The sequence below is a fragment of the Argopecten irradians genome, chromosome 9 (assembly GCF_041381155.1).
Source record: "Argopecten irradians isolate NY chromosome 9, Ai_NY, whole genome shotgun sequence".
Taxonomy (NCBI): domain Eukaryota; kingdom Metazoa; phylum Mollusca; class Bivalvia; order Pectinida; family Pectinidae; genus Argopecten; species Argopecten irradians.
The window spans coordinates 12075101-12098507 of NC_091142.1; the positions used below are offsets into that span (position 1 = coordinate 12075101).

At 36.5% G+C, this 23407-nt stretch overlaps 1 pseudogene; it reads right to left on the minus strand.

Annotated features, from left to right (window-relative positions):
- Positions 1–16713, minus strand: part of LOC138330532 (uncharacterized) — a 45471-nt pseudogene extending 28758 nt beyond the window's left edge.
- Between the last annotated feature and the right edge of the window lie 6694 nt (positions 16714–23407).

Below are 23407 nucleotides of genomic sequence, written 5' to 3' on the forward strand. Positions count from 1 at the left end.
ATTAACACACCATGTGTTAAAGTCCCTCATAGCTATTATGTTGGCCCTTAACAGGAACAGAATATTTAGTATATTCTCCAGTTACAAAAGTTACTTACTCTACACCATTACCACCATTGAACAGATTAAGCTTCTAGTTTTACTTAAAGATAAAATATTAAAAATAATTATTCAATCCCGAAAAATTCCACGCCCTTTCTTCTATATTAAACGAAGAACTGATAGCACATGTAACCAAACGCAGAATAAAAGTACTTTATATTATTTTTGTGTTAATTAGACATATGTAATATATACACATGATTAAACACCAATTATTGTTCATATGAGGAATATCGTTTATGCTCTGTTGGCGGTGGAGCGTCTTTAAGAAGCCTGCCTTAAAATATGTAGTGCTTTTACTATGTAAAATTTTAATTTAAGGAACTCCTTAAATTTAAGGAATGCTCATAAAACTAGGCCCAGGTAGGGTGTACTGTTTCGTTTCGTCGAGTGTAGCGTCGATTATCTTTGGCAGAGAAATCACCCCGAAATACAGGAAGATGATAGAAAGTTGAAATTATAGCATAAGGCCATACCAATTTGAAACCTAGTTCTTCGGGATTTCCCGCCCCTAAAATTGAAAAGTTAGAAAATAAAATGAAAATAAAAATTACCGCCCCTATTTCAGATGCTCGGAAATGCGAAGAACGAAAGTCCGATTTTTCCCTTCCCATTTCTGGTTTGTGCTTTAAACACGCTGAAATCCTTGTCACTTGAGCGCTTAAACTGGTAAGGAAACGAAAGTTTAAGCGCAAAAGGGAACCAGATTAAGAAATAGACGAATGAAACTAGACAATTTGGCGGGCTTTTCACCAAGTTTACAATACCGTCATTGCCAGGTAAGTTAAGACCTTGACTTTTTGCCCTGAATAAAAGTGTTTTAGTGAAGATCTGCAGGAAGTTTGATCAGCCGAAGAGAACTATCATCCTAATCCAATTCATATTTCCAAATTCGTTCGAGCAAATGATCACCAGATCGAATGCGCCTTAACGTCATCTGACTTGCGGTATTGTTAAGTATATATACCCCGGTATGTGTATTTAAACTCTGGACCCTTGTGACCTTGAAGGTATGAAGACTCTTGTCATTTTGGTTATTGTTGAGTCATTTAAAGATTTGAACATATTTGACTCATGTGACCTTGAATATGGGTCAAGGTCATTCCTAGTAATCTGACTTTATAGCCCATCCCCTGGACATCTTATATATGAAATATGAAGATCCTAGACCTTACAGAACTTCAGGAGAAAAGTTTTCAAGTTTACTGTTAAAAACAGGACCTTTAACATTTGACCCTTACCGAAAACCGGAAGTTGCCATTTTTTGTTATAACATGTAGGGAGAAAAAGTTTACGCTTAAGATTATCTGCAAAAAATATTATTGGATGAAATCTGTGAAAAGAACTGTTATTGAGTTATAAGCGTTTTTAAATTTTAAGATATGATGTCATAGCGGCCATTTTGTTTTTTTGATGAAGATGAAAATCATATCAAACGTTAGAGAAAATTAGAGGGGTCTTTTCTATAGCAATTGCAGACTATATTAGTCATTCAGTTCGACAATATATAATGTTAAACATTTTGGCGGGAATTTAGCAAAGATCAAAGGATTGTTCAAAATGGCTTACAGCATTAATCGGAAGTGCTACCGAAAAATAAAAGACACCAAATTCATCAGAATGACATTCTGCATCGATATGTAAAAAGACATTTCGCAAAATCAAAAAAATAAAAATTCGTGAACTTTGACCCCATAGCGAACTTTTTTGTTTGACCTTTGACCCAGTTGCTGTAATTGAATAAAAGTTAGTCTTCGATCTACATAAAACATCAAAAATATTTGCTGTATCTTAAACGGTTTTTGAGTTATGGCTGTTTTAAACTTTTTAGGTATGACGTCATGGCGGCCATCTTGGATTTTTGACCTACATGTACTTAAAAATGTTGCGGTCACCCTTTCAACGCATGCCATACAATATAACAATAAGGCCATTGACATACCTCTTACCATTTTGAAGATCTTTTGGACACAAAAAAGTGTAGAATAATAATAATAAATGATAATTAAATACGAAGTCAATTTAATTACATTTATGATGTGGATTACATATGTAATGTTGTATTTTTACATGTTTATATTACACTATTTTTCTTCGCGGAGGGATTTCTTGCCTTTGGTACTCTGTAAGGGATCTAGCCTCTTTACCGTTTGAGCGCATGAATTCCGATCACGTGACTGCGGTTAGCGTCACTTCATATATCAGCGCAGAGGCCATAGGTAAGAATCCCCTTTTCATGTTTTAAAAGTTCAACAGAGTTCATAGTTCAGCGATTGTGTTTACCTGTGGGGTTACAGTATAGTAGTTCAGGTGTCAGTGTTGGGACATAGCTTTGTCCGGAGGCTCAACGACGAGGTTTCGAGGCCAGGTAATCGCTGGAATAATTTGAACTTGAGAGCTACTGAGATTTCAGTCAGAATGCTAGGAAAAGGGGGCGGCAAAGTGCGTGACATTACCTCTAGATTGTTTGTGGATCATTTGTCAGAGGCACGGCCAGATGCAGTTGTTTTGCAAATAGGCGGCAACGATGTGGACTGTGTGGGTTCAGACCCTATTCGAATTGCAAAGGACATTGTTTCTGTAGCAGAGTGGATAGTAGCTGGTTTTGGGGTCAGACACGTATGCGTTATGCAATTACTGTTTCGTAAATGTACTCGGAACATTCCGTTGGATGATTACAATGAACGAGTTTGTGTTGTGAATAGAGAGATAAAGGCTGCGGTGACTGGTATACGACATATTCATTACCATAAACATCGGGGTTTAAAACAGTGTGTAAAAACAGAACAAAAACAATAGGTCTTTTCACCAAAATGGTGAAAAGCCCTAATAATAAAAAACAGAACAAAAACAATAGGTCTTTTCACCAAAATGGTGAAAAGCCCTAAAAATGGCGAGTGTTTATGTCGCAACTGTGAGAACTTTTGACAAAGATGTTGATGTTCCCTGTACCGTGAGATTTGTTCAATTCTATAAACGCAAATGACGAAAATGTGATCGATGTGGTAGACGTAAAATTACATACTTCATAGATAATTCAATGCTTAAAATTATGAACCTATTTTCTTTTTCTGAATATTGGCATCAAATTCAATATTTATTTTTTTTTCACTTTTACTTCATATCATGGCAACAATAGCGAAACATGGAATAAATCTCCTTCCAACTTTAGAATGTTTTTGTGTTGGATGTTTGTTATCAAAAATAAAAGCAAGGTCACAGAAACTAATATTAGAATTAATGCAATTGAAATTAATATGATGATATTGAATGCTTCTATAGTTTTGCATGACTAGTCAAGATTATATCTATACTGTGAAAATACTAACCTTTTGTTCTATTGGGTGTGGCAAAATTTTACAGGTTCCCTGATCAAAGATATTTATGATTCTCCTATAATGTTTTAGTAGAGTTCCACCTGGACGAGAAATAAAAACACTGTTGATTCATAGTATAAACAAATTTGAATTTGATAAAAAAAATTTCAATGCCAAGGCATGGCAGTCAGGTATTATTGTTGTTAATAAATTGTTATATATATGTATTATCTGGTCTACGAGATACAATGTATCTGGTAAGATCATACTTATGGTCTAAGGGGAGATCAGCTAATTCCGGAATTGTCCATTTTCACTTTTAGTTTATACCAGAATCCGGAGATTCTTACCGGAAGTGATGTATTGATGTATAATTAGAACGTAATAAAAATGGAGGAACATAACGGAGACGTTGAATTTATAATTTATAATTATATTGGTTTTTACCTTGTTCTCTTTAAATTGTCAGTGGCGTAGGAAGATGAAACGTAATGGGGGGGGGGGGGGCGGCATAGGTCCTCAACATTTTGTAACCCCCCCCCCCTCCCCCGCGCCACATCTACAGGAGGACACAAACATATATACTTTAAAGGTAGGTTTCGCCCAATGAAATATAAAGACTACGAAATTGAAATTTATCCTATACATAGATATAATCTTCAGATCATTTTCAATGCATACAGCGAACAATATGGGTGGTCAGTTGCCTAGCTTGACCAGGAAAATACTCCTCTAAAAATAGAGCGAAGTCAAGCTTTACATAGAACATGACGTATTTTTTCCAAAACGAGGCCGCAGCAAACAAACGGAAGCGTGCAACAAAATGTCAGATAGAAGTGACAGTCTTGCCACGGCATGTTTAGTAAAAAAAAAAAACAACAACAAATCGAAGTGCGAGGGACTGTTTATACATATCATATAATCTAAAACACTTCATGTTACTTACATACGCTCGCTAACTTTGTACTCCAAATATACATGTAGTTAGTCTGCGGCTGTTTGTGCGCTGGCATATGTGTTGAAATTTAACTCACCACGTGCAATGCCGTTACATGAGTCCCAACATCCTCGATACTCCAGGGCTTCCGATCACTTACGGTCTCTACACCCCTGGACTATCTCGTAGTGAAATTGAAGGCAGCTCAGCGGAAAAGATTTGACCAATCACAGGCTAGCAAAGATTTCCTTTGAAGACTACAGAGAGAGCGACGCCTAACATCAAAGGCATAGTCAACCACAGTGTACCGTTATACGGCTCTTTTGATGTACATCAAATGACTAAATTACCTGTTTTATTCTGTTGCCTCCAGTTTTACTATGAGATAGTCCAGGGGTGTAGAGATCGTAAGTGATCGGAAGCCCTGGAGTATCGAGGATGGAGTCCCAATAGATCCCGGCAAGTTCCGCTTGAGATGTGGCTTCTGTTTCTTCTATTGCTACATGCCATCTCTGAATTTAATTCCCTATAGATATCCTAGGGTGCTACCGAATCCATTATTATTTCCTCCTCTTTGTTGCCGATTCAGATATATTTTTTTCATCGCACACACACTTTCGTTCAGACATTTTGTTTACTTTTAGTGCGTGACAATGCGCATGCGCCAAACTTCGACAACACAATCCATCGCAGCTTCATTTGCATATTATTTTGTCTGACGGACACCGTAATAAATCAAGGATTTCCTTCAATTTTGTATTCAAGACACATTTGTTCAATCTCAAACACATAAAGAAATTAAATTGAGATATTTTTAATATGTTTTTTCATCTTTTCTTCCGCTTATCGCATTTCCCAAAAAAAATATTTATTTGGTTGGGCGAAACCTACCTTTAAATACTTTTTTCATATATCATTTAATATAATCCTTGTACACATTTCTAGACAGTGGGGTCGCTAAAAGGAAATTAACGAATACGCAAATTGGTCAAATTAGCGTGTGAGCGTCGAAGGTGCGAGATTTTGGGGTCTGGGGGTCGATCCCTGGAAAAATATTACGATTTAGAATGGCTAAGATGAGTTTTTACGATGCATTTTGATAAATTTGCGAGCGCCCGAAGGCGCGAGATTTTGGTGTTATTGGGATCCGACGGTCACCCCGGGGAAAAAAATACGATTTAGAATGGCTGAGATGAGTTTTACGATGTATTTTAATGATTTTAAAGCATTCTTACCATGGTAATTTTTCGATTTTAAGTAACCTGCATTTAGAAATAATAATTGTGATAATTGTGTCGTCATATTGTGCAACCCTGCTCGATCTGAACATACCGGCTTCACACCATCAGCACATTGTTTTGTAACTCAAAATAATAATGGATTAATTGTCTTGATAAAACACATAAACAAAGTAATCTCTTTTAAGAGACATTTTTAGCTCACCAGGTCCGAAGGACCGAGGTGAGCTTATGGGATATCGCAGCGTCCGTCATCCGTCAACAATCGACTTCTTCTCCATAACCGCTGGTCGGATTTCAACAAAATTTGACTGGTAGCATCCTTATGGGCTACTAACTATAAATTGTACAAATGATGGGGCTGACCCCCCAGGGGCCTGAGTGGCGGGGCCAAAAGGGGTCAATTTAGCTATTTCCATATAAACGACTTCTTCTCTGAAACCAAGCATGGGATAGCACCCATAATGTTATGGTAGCATCTTTATAGGGTGGGGATTCAAAATTGTACAAATGATGGGGCTGATCCCCTGGGGGCACGAGGGGCGGGGTCAGAAGGGGTCAATTTGGCTATTTCCATATAAACGGCTTCTTCTCTGAAACCAAGCATGGGATAGCACTCAGAATGCAATGGTAGCATCCTTATAGGGTGGGGATTCAAAATTGTACAAATGATGGGGCTGACCCCCCCCCCCCCCCCCCCGGGGGCCTGGGGGGCGGGGTCAAAAGGGGCCAATTTGGCTATTTCCATATAAACGACTTCTTCGCTGAAACCAAGCATGGGATAGCACCAATAATGCTATGGTAGCATCCTTATAGGGTGGGGATTCAAAATTGTACAAATGATGGGGCTGACCCCCTGGGGGCATGAGGGGCGGGGTCAGAAGGGGTCAATTTGGCTATTTCCATATAAACGACTTCTTCTCTGAAACTATGCATGAGATAGCACTCAGAATGCAATGGTAGTATAATTATAGGGTGGGGATTCAAAATTGTACAAATGATGGGGCTGACCCCCGGGGGCCTGAGGGGCGGGGTCAAAAGGGGTCAATTTGGCTATTTCCATATAAACGACTTCTTCTCTGAAACCAAGCATGGGATAGCACCCATAATGCAATGGTAGCATCCTTATAGAGTGGGGATTCAAAATTGTACAAATGATGGGACTGACCAACCGGGGGCCTTAAGGGCGGGGTCAAAAGGGGCCAATTTGGCTTTTTCCATATAAACGACTTCTTCTCTGAAACCAAGCATGGGATAGCACCCATAATGCAATGGTAGCATCCTTATAGGGTGGGGATTCAAAATTGTACAAATGATAGGGCTGACCCCCGGGGGGGCCTGAGGGGCGGGGTCAAAAGGGGTCAATTTGGCTATTTCCATATAAACGACTTCTCTGAAACCAAGCATGGGATAGCAACCATAATGCAATGGTAGCATCCTTATAGGTTGGGGATTCAAAATTGTACAAACGATGGGGTTGATCCCCCGGGGGCCTTAAGGGCGGGGTCAAAAGGGGCCAATTTGGCTTTTTCCATATAAACGACTTCTTCTCTGAAACCAAGCAAGGGATAGCACCCATAATGCAATGGTAGCATCCTTATAGGGTGGGGAATCAAAATTGTGCAAATGATAGGACTGACCCCCCCAGGGGCCTGAGGGGCGGGGCCAAAAGGGGTCAATTTGGCTATTTCCATATAAACGACTTCTTCGCTGAAACCAAGCATGGGATAGCACCAATAATGCTATGGTAGCATCCTTATAGGGTGGGGATTCAAAATTGTACAAATGATGGGGCTGACCCCCTGGGGGCATGAGGGGCGGGGTCAGAAGGGGTCAATTTGGCTATTTCCATATAAACGACTTCTTCTCTGAAACTATGCATGAGATAGCACTCAGAATGCAATGGTAGTATAATTATAGGGTGGGGATTCAAAATTGTACAAATGATGGGCTGACCCCCGGGGGGCCTGAGGGGCGGGGTGAAAAGGGGTCAATTTGGCTATTTCCATATAAACGACTTCTTCTCTGAAACCAAGCATGGGATAGCACCCATAATGCAATGGTAGCATCCTTATAGAGTGGGGATTCAAAATTGTAAAAATGATGGGGCTGATCCCCCGGGGCCTTAAGGGCGGGGTCAAAAGGGGTCAATTGGGCTATTTCTATATAAATGACACTCTCTGCAACTAAGCATGGTATAGCACCCATAATGCAATGGTAGCATCCTTATATGGTGGGGATTCCAAATTGTGCTAATGATAGGGCTGACCCCCCGGGGCCTGAGGGGCGGGGTCAAAAATGGTCAATTTCCATATAAATGACTTTTTCTCTGCAACTTAACATGGGATTACGCTCATAATGCAATGGTTACATCCTTATAGGGTTTGGATTCAAAAGTTTGCATATGATGAGGCTCCCCCCCCCCGGGGCCTGAAGGGTGGGGTCAAAAGGGGTCAATATAGCTATTTCTATATAAACGACTTCTTCTCTGCAACTAAGCATGGAAGAGCACTCATAATGCAATGGTAGCATCCTTATAGGGTTGGGATTTGAAATTGTACAAATGATAGGGCTGACCCCCAGGGCCTTAGATGGCAATAGATGTGGGGTCAAAAAGGTCAATTAGGCTAATATTTTCATATAAATTACTTTGTCTCTGAACCAATGTATTGGATAGCATATTTGTATGGTATCAATAGCATCATTGTATGGTTGTGATTCAAAATTAAACTTTGGGAGTCAATTTTGCTTGTTTTTCTAATTGTCAGAGTCTTGTGATAATTACTAAAAAAAAAAACCAGGTGAGCGATACAGGCCCTCTGGGCCTCTTGTTTGAAATGCAAATGAAGTACGTAGAATCCCTTAATGGACATTTTAGTGTACTTCATGTGTATTGAATTTCTACTATTAAAGGTTTGAACATGATGTGCTTGAACGTTTTAGGAAATGCGCGCGCAGCGGAATTTTTTTAGAACGAAGTACGAAAAATGTGCAGGAGTACCCTTTTTTCTTTCAAATATGCATTTTTTAGAACACCCGTCTACGCCCGGGGGAAGGAAAAAAGAGTCTTGAAACAAGTCAATAGCACAGAGGCAAAAGATGTTATTTATATCTTCTCTTTTGACTCTCCCAACATAAATGCTACACCTGCATGTAAATAAAACACAAATATAATGATTTAGCCTAGTGTTAATGTTTGTATACATCATATTCTCATTTTTGATACCATTAGCCCCATTTTTTTGGGAAATTGAAAATAAAAAAAAAAAAAAAAAAAAAACTCTCGCCCCACTTTTTTTTCCAAAATCCCGAAGAACTATTTTTCTAATTGGTGTGGCATAACTTTCTCGATATAACGTGGTTTACATGTATTCACCAAAGTAAAGCCGTGTAGCTCTATTCAAGCTTTATTAACACCTTAAAATTATTATTTAACAGGATACTTATAGATGCAAACAACAATCAAACAAAGAAATTAGCGAACTGTTGGCAAAATATTTACTGGATCCTACTCATTATTTTCTCTATTATCGATCTTTAGGCTTAGCATATACATTTAACAGAGATACCTGCCCTGTCGCTAGGTATTCATTGTGACATCATCATTATATATTTACATTTTACTGCAGTCTCATGATGTAACTTACCATTCATCTGTCTTTGGACTGCCATCTGCTTATTATGACGTCATTTTCATTGTGACGTCTTAATCATCATGCCAACGATCACGAAATATGGTTGTTCAAATGGCTGTTCTGTCTTTGACGATAATGAATTTTTTATTCATTATAGATGCAAAATCTATTCCATCATAAAGTTATCAAAGTAACGTCTTTTAGTTGGAATTCATAGCCACTATAATTGCCAACTGGACAGAGGCATATTCAACATGAAGCGCACTATGAATGTGACGTTGCGCTCACAAAGACATGACGTCACAATCAATATCTACCCGCAAGGGCAAATAACTCAGTAGTATTAAAATACAAAATACTCGAAAATCATACAAATAAGTGATCCACTCAAAATAAATACATGCATCATAGTCCCTTAATTTTGAGGATAACGTACTAAATAAGACTCATAGTGGCAAACAACGTTCCATCGAGTATCTGTCATATCGGTCCGGATCTTTGTTCCACCTCGTACTTTCTGGACCTAATTTTAAATTGGTTATACATTATTTTAAGAAACTGTACTCGATACTCCCGACAAGTGATGACGTAGATAGGGAAGTTAATGCAAGAATTGGCCACAGTGAGCGCGTACCATATTACTGAAAGCATCCATTGAAAGTTGTCCTGACGTCGCGCACTGAAGACGTCGGATTGAAAGAACATGACACAGCGGGTCACCGCACTGGGCAAGTTGCAGAAGAGAAATGCCATTGTCAAAGACAAGAGTGTTTTAGTAATTTGAATTTCCTGTGTATATAATGGCAAGTTGTGCTTGCGCAGTTTGGAATTCTTGGAATGGCAGTTGAATGAGATGATCGTCCCAACACTCGCTGCTGCTACCAACACCACTGGCGTGAACCGGAATGCAGTTTCGATGACAATGAACATTACACTCACTGTGTTTTTGTCTTTCCCAAATGTTGTTAATGTAACCGTATTTACAATTTCGCCTGTCTCTGTATTGTTTATTTCTTTGGTCTCGTACAGAAACGCCAGAGGAAGCGATACAATGGCAGTGATGACGTAGGAAGCAACGACTGCAGTTATAGCGAATCGTCTGCCACATAACAGCCTCACCTTCAACGGGAATACCACTGCAATGAAACGGTCTACAGCTATCAACGTGATGAGATAGTTGCTGATGGAAATTTGGAGTGGGTAGATGTACGAATTAAACACAGGAATCAGCAGGACACGTAAGCCCTCACCCAGGTCTTGTACGTAAAGGTCAATGGCTGAAACGGTGGTAAATAATAGAGCGCAAAGCAGGATTAATACGTCACAAACAGTCAAACCAATCAGATACACGTTTGTAGAAGTTCGCTCTTTCATTGGGCAGAGGAGAATGAAGCTGAAAACGTTGAAGATAAGTCCAGTCACCGCCATTGCTGGGATAACACCACTGTAGGCAGCCTTCATGAAGGTGTAGAGAGTGTCGTTACTGATTATCTTCTCGGCGTCGAAGAACTCTCCACTTCCGTTTCTATGCCCGTCTGTTGCAGCGTAAACTTCTGTGGTGTTCATGTTTCCTTGAGCTAGATCTTTTGTCTGAAAGTAAAGTAAAAAATGATTTCTTAAGCTTAAATTAACAAGGATACTGATTAACTGATGAATCATATTTCGAAATTCGCATTCAGCCTTTCAGTTGCGGAACTGGACTGAGTCGAAGTTTTCTCCTCTCGTCAAAGCAAAGAAGTGACCCTCTGTGGTGGTATACAGTTCTCGTTTGTCGTCTTCGAGGGTGACGATTTTGAGGGGAATTCAGCGGGGCTGGAATGAATCGGCAACCAAGAAGTTGTATCGGTAGAGCATCCAGCTATAGCTAGTGTTCAGAGGTCCCCATTCTCGATACTGCAGGATATTATATCACTGTCGTTATATCCACCGTGGACTAGGTAATTGCAAAGCTGATGTTTCTGTGAGTGACAACAGATGAGACAAGTAGTTTAATGTCTTTTGATGTTCATCAAAAGAATCGAATAACGATAGACTGTAAGGCTTTGAGTTGGACGTCGATTTCTGTAATTTTCAAAAGAAGTAGGCGTGTGGTTTTTTCCCCTGATATGCCTTCAGTTTTACTAGAGCCTTTAAAATAGTCATATGCTTTCTGATCATCGAGTTTCAGTTTTGTTTATGCATTCAAACAAATAAATTTACCTTTACTATTAATTTGGAAAGTAGATGATTATTTTTTCATTGCTTTCTTAACCCGGAAATAGGAATTCAGTTGAGAAAAAAACCTGTTTGCCAACATTTGAATAGTTTGACTTTAAATGGTGTAAGACACTATTTTCATATTTTGCAATATTTCTTTATTTTGATGCATTTATCACTATCTTTAGTATTGAAATTGAAGTATTATTTTTAATTTAACTTTCATTTTTTATGTCATCGGGGTATGAAAGAAATTTCGTTTGCAAATTGTATGAATCTACGCGGATTCTCAAATAGTTTGCAAACAGAAATTATTTCATAAGAAATTAAAACAGTAGTGACATCAATGCTTATAAGGTTTTTTTTCAAATTTCTTGATGAAATAAAATACCTTTAAACATACGATGCAATTGATTTTTGAAAGAATTATTTTTTCCAGATCAATACGCAACGTCGAAGTCTCTGTTTTGACGTCACGATATGGCCTAAAAATAATTGGTCAGAATGTCGAGTTTGGTATGAAAACAAAGAAAATTGTTTATTTAAGCATTGAAGTCACTATTTTTTACTTCATCGGGGTATGAAAGATATTTTGTTTGCATACTGTGTGAATCGGCGTAATCATAACCGGTTGAAGTTAAAAAATAGTTACATCAATGCTAAAAATTAATTTTCAGACTACTTGATCACATAAAATATGTTTAAACTTACGATTCCATTGATTTCCAATGATTTATTTTTTTCTAAATCAATACGCAACGTCGACGTTTCTATATATATTATGATGTCACGAAAACGTCGAGCTTTCGCACTAAGCCATTCTCGTTTTTTTCTTCATAGAGGTATATAAGAAAATTAATTGGCCAATCAAAAAATCGGATTTGGTATGTAAACAAAGAAAAACTAATTATAAGTTCATACATTTTCAAAAAGTATTTAGTATTTCCCCCTTGAACAGGTTAGCGCAATTATGACGAATTCTTGCAGTCACCATAACTGTTGAGCAATGTAAATGAGTATGTATATTGAAATCATTCAGAAATGGATAAATAATTCAAAACATTTGATTTGATGGTACATATAACGTGACGCTACCCAAATTGGATCACTTTTTGGAAGATAATTGTGAAAATTTTCGAACGTGTGCTTGATTTTAGATTTTTATCTTAACTCTCCACAAATAGATATTTTCAGTTTTAATTTCATGATTTGTTCACTTGTTAAGAAAATTGTCAGAGTTGCTATTCAGCACCTTTCTTTTTGTTCAGAAAAGTTACTGTTGGTTAAGATTGTAAACTGAAAATTCTGTATTACATATTTTAAAAGTGTTCTAATTTGGATATCGTCACGTTAAATATATATTATGTTTGAAATAATCAAGTTATTAATTGTTTGGTTGCAGAAGATTTTTTTAAGTAACGTCACAGTGGCATAACAATAGAAAATGGACGCTGAATATTTCTTAGAAAAAAACTGAACTAAAGAAATAATTTGTTTTAAATTTTGTCTTTGTCTGTACAAACTGTATGATGTTGGATCTTTTTTATTATCCGTATAATAATATCGTTTAAGAATTTCTTTAAGAATGTACAGAATGCAGCATTCTGGTTGGATAAGTTTTTCTTATTGTACATTGTAGGTACACCACGGGCTCGCACACGCTTGCCCCAAATTCAATGCAAAGTATTTCCTTACATGCTTCGATTGTGTGAAGTTTGATCAAAATCTGTTGAATTTTCTCAAGTTATCGTCTGGAAACGAAATCCAGACAGACAGACCCGCAGACGGACGGACAGACAATCAAATCTGTTTTTTCTCATATGCTACCATTGTATGAAGTTTGAACAAATTCCGTTGATGTGTTCTCAACTTATCATTAGGAAAGTAAAATTTGTGAAACAATTTTTTTAGTGAAAGTGACCTTTGTAGTTATTGTATGGAAACTAATATTTTGTCAAAAAGTCTATTTTTAGTAACTGTGACCTTTGTAGTTGACATTTTGACCCCAAATTCAATGCAAAGCTGTATTTCCTTATATGCTTCTATTATGCAAAGTGTGATCAAAATCCGTTGATTTTTCTCAAGTTATCGTCTGGAAACGAAATCCGGACAGACAGACACAAACACAAACGGACGGACGGATAGACAGACAGACAGACAGCTGATAGACGTGAACAAACACTATAGTCTCCTCCTGTTTTACCGTCAGGGGACTAAAAAGAGAAATAACAAATTACGGTAAGGGAAATAATTGACTGGATCTGGTGATATCAGATCCAACATCAAACGACGTTCTGAGGTAATGAGGAGATGGCAAAAGTTGTGTAATGAGAGATCTAATATCGCTACACCGGGGTGTCTCTACATCATTTCCTGAGCATTAGCTGCCTTTAGAAGTCATTATCTATATATTTTACATTTTGTCATATCTCTAGTGGTATCAACTTAATCAATCAACCGATTTTAATCACTGCCCTTTTTAGTTACTACCAAATCGTCCTTGTATTTATGCCATGCCTTCTGCTTTTATCCCCCGCCCAACGAAATTGGCGGGGGATATAGAAATGGGTTCCGTCCGTCCGTCCGTCCGTCCGTCCGTACGAATGGTTTCCGGAGCATAACTCTAAAACCAGTTGCGATATTTCCACGAAACTTCATACACACATTGGTCTTATGGTCTAGTAGTGCCTTTTGCTATTTTTAGGTTTTCATTTTTTGCATTTTTTCCGTAACCATGGAATTATTGCTGAAAATATCATATTTTTGTACCAGGTTCGTTTCCGGAGCATAACTCTAAAACCAGAAGAGATATTTCCACGAAACTTCATAGACACATTGGTCTTATGGTTTAGCAGTGCCTTTTGCTATTTTAAGGTTTTCACTTTTTGTACTTTTTTCTGTAACCATGGAAACATTGCTGAAAATGGCAGATTTTTGTGTAAGAATCGTTTCCGGAGCATAACTCTAAAACCAGAAGAGATATTTCCATGAAACTTCATAGACACATTGTTCTTATGGTCTAGTAGTGCCTTTTGCTATTTTTAGGATTTCATTTTTTGTACTTTTTCCGTAACCATGGAAACATTGCTGAAAATATCATATTTTTGTACCAGGTTCGTTTCCGCAGCATAACTGGAAACTGGTCGAGATATATGCACGGAACTCCATAGGCACATTAGTCTTATGGTCTAGTAGTGCCTTTTGCTATTTTAAGGTTTTCACTTTTTGTACTTTTTTCTGTAACCATGGAAACATTACTGAAAATGGCAGATTTTTGTGTAAGAATCGTTTCCGGAGCACAACTCTAAAACCAGCAGAGATATTTCCATGAAACTTCATAGACACATTGTTCTTATGGTCTAGTAGTGCCTTTTGCTATTTTTTAGGTTTTCACTTTTTGTGCTTTTTTCTGTAACTAAAGAAACATTGCTGAAAATATGTTTTTGTAGCAGGTTCATTTCCGGAGCATAACTCTAAAACCAGCAGAGATATTTCCACGAAACTTCATAGACACATTCTTTTTATGGTCTAGTAGTACCTTTTGCTATTTTTAGGTTTTCATTTTTTGCACTTTTTCCGTTACCATGGAAACATTGCTGAAAATATCATGGTAAATGGTAAATGTTACATTGCAAAACTCCACCCATCTTTGTGTATATAGTCTAATATAAATGTCAAGGCTGTATACCTGATTCAACAATTGCAGCCCCGCTCTACTTGAATTATATTCCATCTTTCTTTAGCTCAACTTCCTTTTTCCTGTTTTTTTTCCATACACATAAGTCTCCACAATCAAACTTACTTCAGCTTTGATATCTCCATTGGCGGGGGATCTGAATGACTATGTCCTTGTTTATTATAATTTTGGTTCTCACTCTACAGAATTCAATTCTAAATGGATGGTGATCGATCATTAATATACTGGTGAAGTGATTACATCGATGATCAGAAGTTAAAATTGATAATGAGAGATATGGATACAACGGAAACGGACATCTTAACAAGAGATGATAAGCCGTTTTTTGAAGATTGGTTTTGTATCGTTTGTCATACAGCCAATACATATCATTAGATCTGCTTCAAACTTGGTTACAATGTTGAAATGGAAACGAAAATAATATAATCTGTAAATTTGAAATGAACATGTAAATACTTAAATTCCTTAAACTATCATCTAATAGGGACAAAAAATGTATGATGGCTGCACAATTAGCGTATGTAAATAGTCGGGATTTGTTTACTTTTATATAAAAAATATCTATCATTAATATTCCCTGAAAACATCAGTTGGATTTATTGTCTTGATCAAATCACAGATACGAAAATAAAAAAAAATAAACAATTTTGGAAAACATATGTGCAAATAACTGCCTCCTGTACTGTACGAGGTCGCGAGATTTCATTTCAACAAATTTTATTGCAAAAAATATGCAAATGGATTTGGCAACAGGCAAAGCCTATATTAGCCATCTCCAAACAAATCCGTTATAGTACAATTATTAACAAAATATTTTAACATTTAACATTACATTATGAATGAATATTATTATTAGTGTATCTCCCCAACCTATCATAGTAGAAAAATCTAAAAAAAATCTTTTAGTTTCAGATATATATTCTGATATGCATTGCAATAAATATGTATTTTTTTCTTCATCACAATTGTTACAACCATGCAGTAGATTTTTTGTGTTAAAATGCGAGTGGGGGATATTAGAATTATGTATGTTGGTTCTGAGTGATGATCTTTGTTCATTAAATAAAGGACATATGAAAAGATAATGTTCGGCTGTTTCGTTACTAAGGCCACAAGAAGAAATTGGAGAATCTCTCAAATGATCGCGAGATTGCAAGGTGAGGTCGCGGGGTTGCGGGGTTGCGGAGCGATGTCGCAAGGTTGCGAGGCGTGGTTGGGAGGCGAGATCGCGAGATATCGATGCTAGATCGCGATATTATAAGGCGAAATCGCGATGTGTTCCTGAAAGGATCAATATAGGCACTACCTGCCTGTTATCCAATCCTTTGGTTTTCGATAAATATTTGAATTAAAATCGCGATGTTGCGAGGCGAGTCGCGAGCTAGCTAATTATCAGCCTCGCAACCTCGCGGCCTCGCCCCGCAATCTCGCTATTTCGCTTCGCCTCGCCTGGCATATCCTATTTATATATATAAAACTGTACAATACCAACAAAAAATGTGAATAAGATTTTTTTCGGTTAGGAATTATCAGCCTTCACAGCAAACATTTTTTACAATGTGTTCCTATATTCTATACCTACCTTCTCCATGACTTTCATCGAATGCAAATATGCATTGAGCATTTTTAGTTGGTATTCATAGCGCTTATATTAACGCTTCAAGGAATATTGGCTACTAATGCCATGTGAAAGGGTTCAATGCTTAAATGCTTAAAGTTTTGCGGTTGATAATGTTAATGACTTTATTTGGGAAATAACATATTTACCCTCTCCCTTTGTGGTAGGATAAAAAACGTTTTTTTCGCCGTCCACATTTTGACTTCACCTTAATTTGATTAAATACAAGTAGTAAGGTCTGGAAAATGTTAGGTGTAACCTTTGTCGTTGCCATCTGAAGTGATTATTTTATTTGTACACAGTCATTATTGTCATAACGGTTGAAGTATGAAAGTTAGGTGTAACCTTTGTCGTTGCCATCTGAAGTGATTATTTTATTTGTACACAGTCATTATTGTCATAACGGTTGAAGTATGAAAGTTAGGTGTAACCTTTGTCGTTGCCATCTGAAGTGATTATTTTATTTGTACACAGTCATTATTGTCATAACGGTTGAAGTATGAAATTATGAAATGGATGTCTCCCAATTTATAATCAACTGACATTAAAATATCGAAGATTTCATCCTATGCAACAGCACGAAGACATTCACACGTGCAATACATTGCATACACGCAAGGCCGTCCAGAGGTCGGTAAATGACGTTAGATGTCAATAGCACGTGCAGGGGGGACATAAGTTTCAACCAACCAGACAAGACCCCTTATCCATGACTCTACGTTAAGCATATAAATATTATTTAGAATACAATAGAAATTATTTTATTGTTTATATTTATGCAAATAATCATTTGTGGAGGAAAAGTCGTTTCTATTTTAAACAATATTGTGATTAATCTTTAATGTTGAATTGAACAAGAATCTGATCGCTCAAACTGAAACTTATTCTGGTTTTTGGTTCATATTTATATGGTAGTGACATCGATAAAGCAGGGAACGTTTATTCTCCAGACACACCCGGGTCTTACTGCCTTTTACTGAAAGTTGACCTTAACAATATTGATGTTCCTATTAGTCCTATAAATAGGGACAAAGATGAGCTCTTCATTACTTTCAGAGATTTAGTATGGTTTTATTTGTTTTATGTCCTATTAACAGCCAGGGTCATGCTAGGACGTGCCAGGTTTGTAAATGGAGGAAAGCCGGAGTACCGGAGAAAAACCACCGACTAGCGGTCAGTATTTGGCAACTGTCCCGCATGGGATTCGAACTCGCGACTAAGAAGAGTAAGTCTTGCGGTAATATGTCGAGACATCTTAACCACTCGGCCACCGTGGCTTTCTCAGAAATAGTGATAACACGTAATTGTTTACGGATGTCTGAAAGAATGAACTAACGAACGAAAAATAATCGTGAAAAAATAAGTAAAGCTACAGTAGAATCAGTCAATTAAAGACCATTATACAATTAAAAAATATATTTCAAATAGTGAAAATGAAAAAAAAAAAAACTTAAATTTGAAAATGAATGAAAAAATGCGAAAAACTAATCAAGGTGTGATTGCACTTTGTCACAAATTACTTTATTAAACCCTTTAAATCCATTTTTATTATTATTTATATATTTATTTATTTATTTCTTGCAAAACCCCTTGCACCCCAGTCTCCAGTTCCCGGGGGCACTTCCCAGAGCACAAAACCGAAATTGCATTTTTTTATTATTATATTACACTGTCTTCAATTGATCATATTGTTCCACCGTTTCCATCCTACCTAGACCTTTCAACTTTTTTTTCATATTTCTTTTTCATTCTTTCTAACTTTGTCGCTTTTTTTTTCATCCAATCCTGTCTTTAAATCCTTTCCTTAATATTCAGTGCAATATAATTGATTTTTTTTTCTCATCTCCAAACTCCAAATTTGTGTTATTGTCCTCCTTTTGTACTACTACGCCAAAAAGCATATAAGTTAGTAGTTATAGTATGTGTGTGGAGGAATATGCCTGTGCTAAATATTGGTGTGGTTTTTTACATGTTGTATGTATGTGTTTGAGAGCCTATTGAGTGTTTTTGTATATTGTACTGAATGAAAATCCCGAATAAAAAGATAATTATGAAAAAACGAATCAATCAATTAGATATGACATCGTAGCGAAAATGTAATCAGACACGAAAAGGCGAAATGAAGACGCCCTGAAAACTCTGGTGAAAAGTTTTCTGATGACTAACTCTTTTTCTTATATAGATTTTTGGAAATAGTAATTCATACCAAAGTTACAGAGGTTATAAAAATAATATGGTGGTGAGCGTTTTTTGAGCTATTATGAATCAAAGATGACTAATTGATGTAAATAGTCATTTTACCGGAATTTTACTGTTTTAAGCATACACACAACAAAATAAAGCAATATTTTGCAAATTAGTTATGTGATAAGTATGAATATTTGCGAAATTGACAAAACAAATGTTGTTTTAAAGAAAATAATAGTATCACACAGTCAACACATTATTTTTGCTCAGAACTGCGGTATACCTCTACCCTCTAAATTTTGAATATGAAAATATTTTTTTTTTATATTTTTTTTTACAATTTTTGGCAGATTCGATGCTTCACAGAAAAAGTTCTGATGACTAACAATTTCTAAACTTTCGCAGTTTCACCTCTCTACAAAGTGTAAGAAATGCACCATTTCAATGGCCGCCAAATTGGTCATTTCTTTAATCATCTACAAGCAATAAAAGTCTGTTTTTTATCTATTATAGCAACTTATGGCTACAAATTGAGACAATGAGCTTTTGAAAATCACAAAACACTTTGATTAATGTTGAAACGAGGCTTCAACGAGAGTAAAATCCTCACCAGAGCAGATTCTTACAGAAACAGAGATGACCCTATTGTTTTATATCTAAAGCCATCGTATGATGTATGTATTTAACGTATTATAAATTGTAAAAGAGAGGGCGGTTGTAAGTTACAACTCATGTCCAATCAATCTGATATCTATGTCAATGAAATATGTATAAACTGAGCAACAATTAAAATATTTGAATAATATGTGCAAAAATATTGGAATTTGTGTTCTATTTGAAAAACAAACATACCATATTTATTCATATGTTCTTAAAAATAAAAAAAATGTATACATATTTTAACAGAAGGTAAAAGTGCATCAATCAATTTTACAATACTTTTAATAGATATATCTTACTTACAGATGCATTCAATAGGCTTATACTACATTACAGTGAAATATTATCATTAATTTCTATATATCTATTTTGCTATCATAAATTACGGGAATAGGAGTAGGGCCATGTGAAAAATAAAATCGTTTTTTTATGTTGCTCACTCGACATTTCGATATATTTCGACAACGTTTTAAACTCGAAATTTCGATTAAGTATCTCGAAATTTCGTATCTGGAAATTTCGAATCGGTATCTCGATATTTCGAATCGATATCTCGATATTTCGAGTTTGTTCTTATATACATGGCCCTAAGACTTTTCCGTACAGATACAAAGACAGAAAACATATTTACCTTGGCTGTTCGTTCCTGCTGGCTAAGTTGTGAAATGCCTGTATGCTTGTTTCATTGATTTTTATACCAGTCATTTGTTTTAACCTTAGTAAGGTCAGTTATGTAACATACACGTGAAAAGTGAAAAAAGAACATTAATAACCAGCAAATTGGTGATAAATTTTACTTTCTTTTGAACGATAATTCTGTTTCTGCTCATTACCGTAGATTAATGGAAAGCACACAGGTCTGTATTTAACGTTATACTGATCACTCTGTAATGAACAAGATTGATGTTAATAACCATAAAGAAATTAAAAAAAATAATAACGAAATAAATGTTGACTTTTCTACGCGAGTAAATGAATACTAATTAAACCACAGGAACAGGTAAACACGTAGACACACAGTAGGCCAAAGGAGTATGCAATGTACTTATTAATCTAGAAAGGGATATCTTAGATATAAAATTGGATTAATTTTATGTTGATGTATGAGAAAAAAGTGTTTTGATGGCGTATGACTTGGCCATTTTGGCTTTGTCTAAAAGATTTTGTCTTTGTCTTTATCTAAAAATATTCTGAATTAAAAAAAAAACATATTTTAATCAAAAATTAATCATAAAGGCCACTTTAAATGTGTCAATTCAACATAGAAGCTTCACATCATTGAGGGGGATTACGTATCTTATGTGTCGTGTGTATGAAAGACAAATATATTCCAGCTTTGGGAGCACAAACTGCTGAGATTTGTGTCTCTTAGGTAAAATATCCCCAATGTTCATTACAAATATGAAATATATTTTGTTTACATATACAGTCAAACCTGCCTTAGTGACTACCTTTCTATAAAGATAACCTAGCTCCATATATTAATGTCTGTGAATTTTTTTAATTTTATAGAATTTATGCTAGCAACGCTCTTGTGATTAGGATAAGATCTAGAATCAATGGTAATAACACATGTAATGGACAAATTACACATGCAATGGACAAATTACACATGTTATGGACAAATTACACATGTAATGGACTAATTACACATGTAATGGGCGAATTACACATGTAATGGACTAATTACACATGTATTTTGTTTGTTTGTTTGATTCATTAACGTCCTATTAACAGCTATGGTCATGTAAGGACGGCCTCCCGTGTTGCGTGTATGTTGTGCAAGGTGCGTGTTTTGGGAGACTGTGGTATATTCATGTTGTGTCTTCTTGTATAGTGGAACTGTTGTCCTTTTTATAGTGCTATATCACTGAAGCATGCCGCCGAAGACACCAAGCAACACACCCCACCCGGTCACATTATACTGACAACGGGCGAACCAGTCGTCCCACTCCCTGCATGCTGAGCGCCAAGCAGGAGCAGAAACTACCACTTTTATAGACTTTGGTGTGTCTCGGTCAGGGAACAGAACCCAGAGCCTTCCTCACAGGGGCGAACGCTCAACTCAAAGTGAGGCGGTGTCAAGGGAGACGTTAGGAAGAATAAAGTCAGTTAGGAAGAAGAGAAAAGATAAGATCCTAAATTTAGTCGCCTTTTACGATCATGCAATAGGGGCAGCAGGTACAATTCTAACGCCTTACCTGCAGGGTTCTTACACATGTAATAGACTAATTACACATGTAATGGACTAATTACACATGTAATGGAAATAGAAATGATAATCGTAAGTGCACGTGTGTTAAAGGGACAATTCAGTCTAAGGGTACATTAAAGGGACAATTCAGTCTAAGGGTACATTAAAGGGACAATTCAGTCTATGAGTACATTAAAGGGACAATTCAGTCTATGAGTACATTAAAGGGACAATTCAGTCTAAGAGTACATTAAAGGGACAATTCAGTCTAAGGGTACATTAAAGGGACAATTCAGTCTAATAGAACATTAAAGGGACAATTCAGTCTAAGGGTACATTAAAGGGACAATTCAGTCTAAGGGTACATTAAAGGGACAATTCAGTCTAAGACTACATTAAAGGGACAATTCAGTCTATGAGTACATTAAAGGGACAATTCAGTCTAATAGAACATTAAAGATTAAAGGGACAATTCAGTCTAAGGGTACATTAAAGGGACAATTCAGTCTAATGGTACATTAAAGGGACAATTCAGTCTAAGGGTACATTAAAGGGACAATTCAGTCTACATAAGGGACAATTCAGTCTAAGGGTACATTAAAGGGACAATTCAGTCTAAGTGTACATTAAAGGGACAATTCAGTCTAAGTGTACATTAAAGGGACAAGTCAGTCTAAGTGTACATTAAAGGGACAATTCAGTCTAAGGGTACATTAAAGGGACAATTCAGTCTAAGAGTACATTAAAGGGACAATTCAGTCTAAGTGTACATTAAAGGGACAATTCAGTCTAAGGGTACATTAAAGGGACAATTCAGTCTAAGGGTACATTAAAGGGACAATTCAGTCTAAGGGTACATTAAAGGGACAATTCAGTCTAAGGGTACATTAAAGGGACAATTCAGTCTAAGGGTACATTAAAGGGACAATTCAGTCTAAGGGTACATTAAAGGGACAATTCAGTCTAGTACAAAGGACAATCAGTCTAAGTACATTAAAGGGACAATTCAGTCTAAGGTACATTAAAGGGACAATTCAGTCTAAGGGTACATTAAAGGGACAATTCAGTCTAAGGGTACATTAAAGGGACAATTCAGTCTATGAGTACATTAAAGGGACAATTCAGTCTAAGAGTACATTAAAGGGACAATTCAGTCTATGAGTACATTAAAGGGACAATTCAGTCTAAGGGTACATTAAAGGGACAATTCAGTCTAAGAGTACATTAAAGGGACAATTCAGTCTAAGGGTACATTAAAGGGACAATTCAGTCTATGAGTACATTAAAGGGACAATTCAGTCTAAGAGTACATTAAAGGGACAATTCAGTCTAAGAGTACATTAAAGGGACAATTCAGTCTAATAGTACATTAAAGGGACAATTCAGTCTAAGACTACATTAAAGGGACAATTCAGTCTAAGAGTACATTAAAGGGACAATTCAGTCTAAGACTACATTAAAGGGACAATTCAGTCTAAGGGTACATTAAAGGGACAATTCAGTCTAAGGGTACATTAAAGGGACAATTCAGTCTAAGGGTACATTAAAGGGACAATTCAGTCTAAGGGTACATTAAAGGGACAATTCAGTCTAAGGGTACATTAAAGGGACAATTCAGTCTAAGGG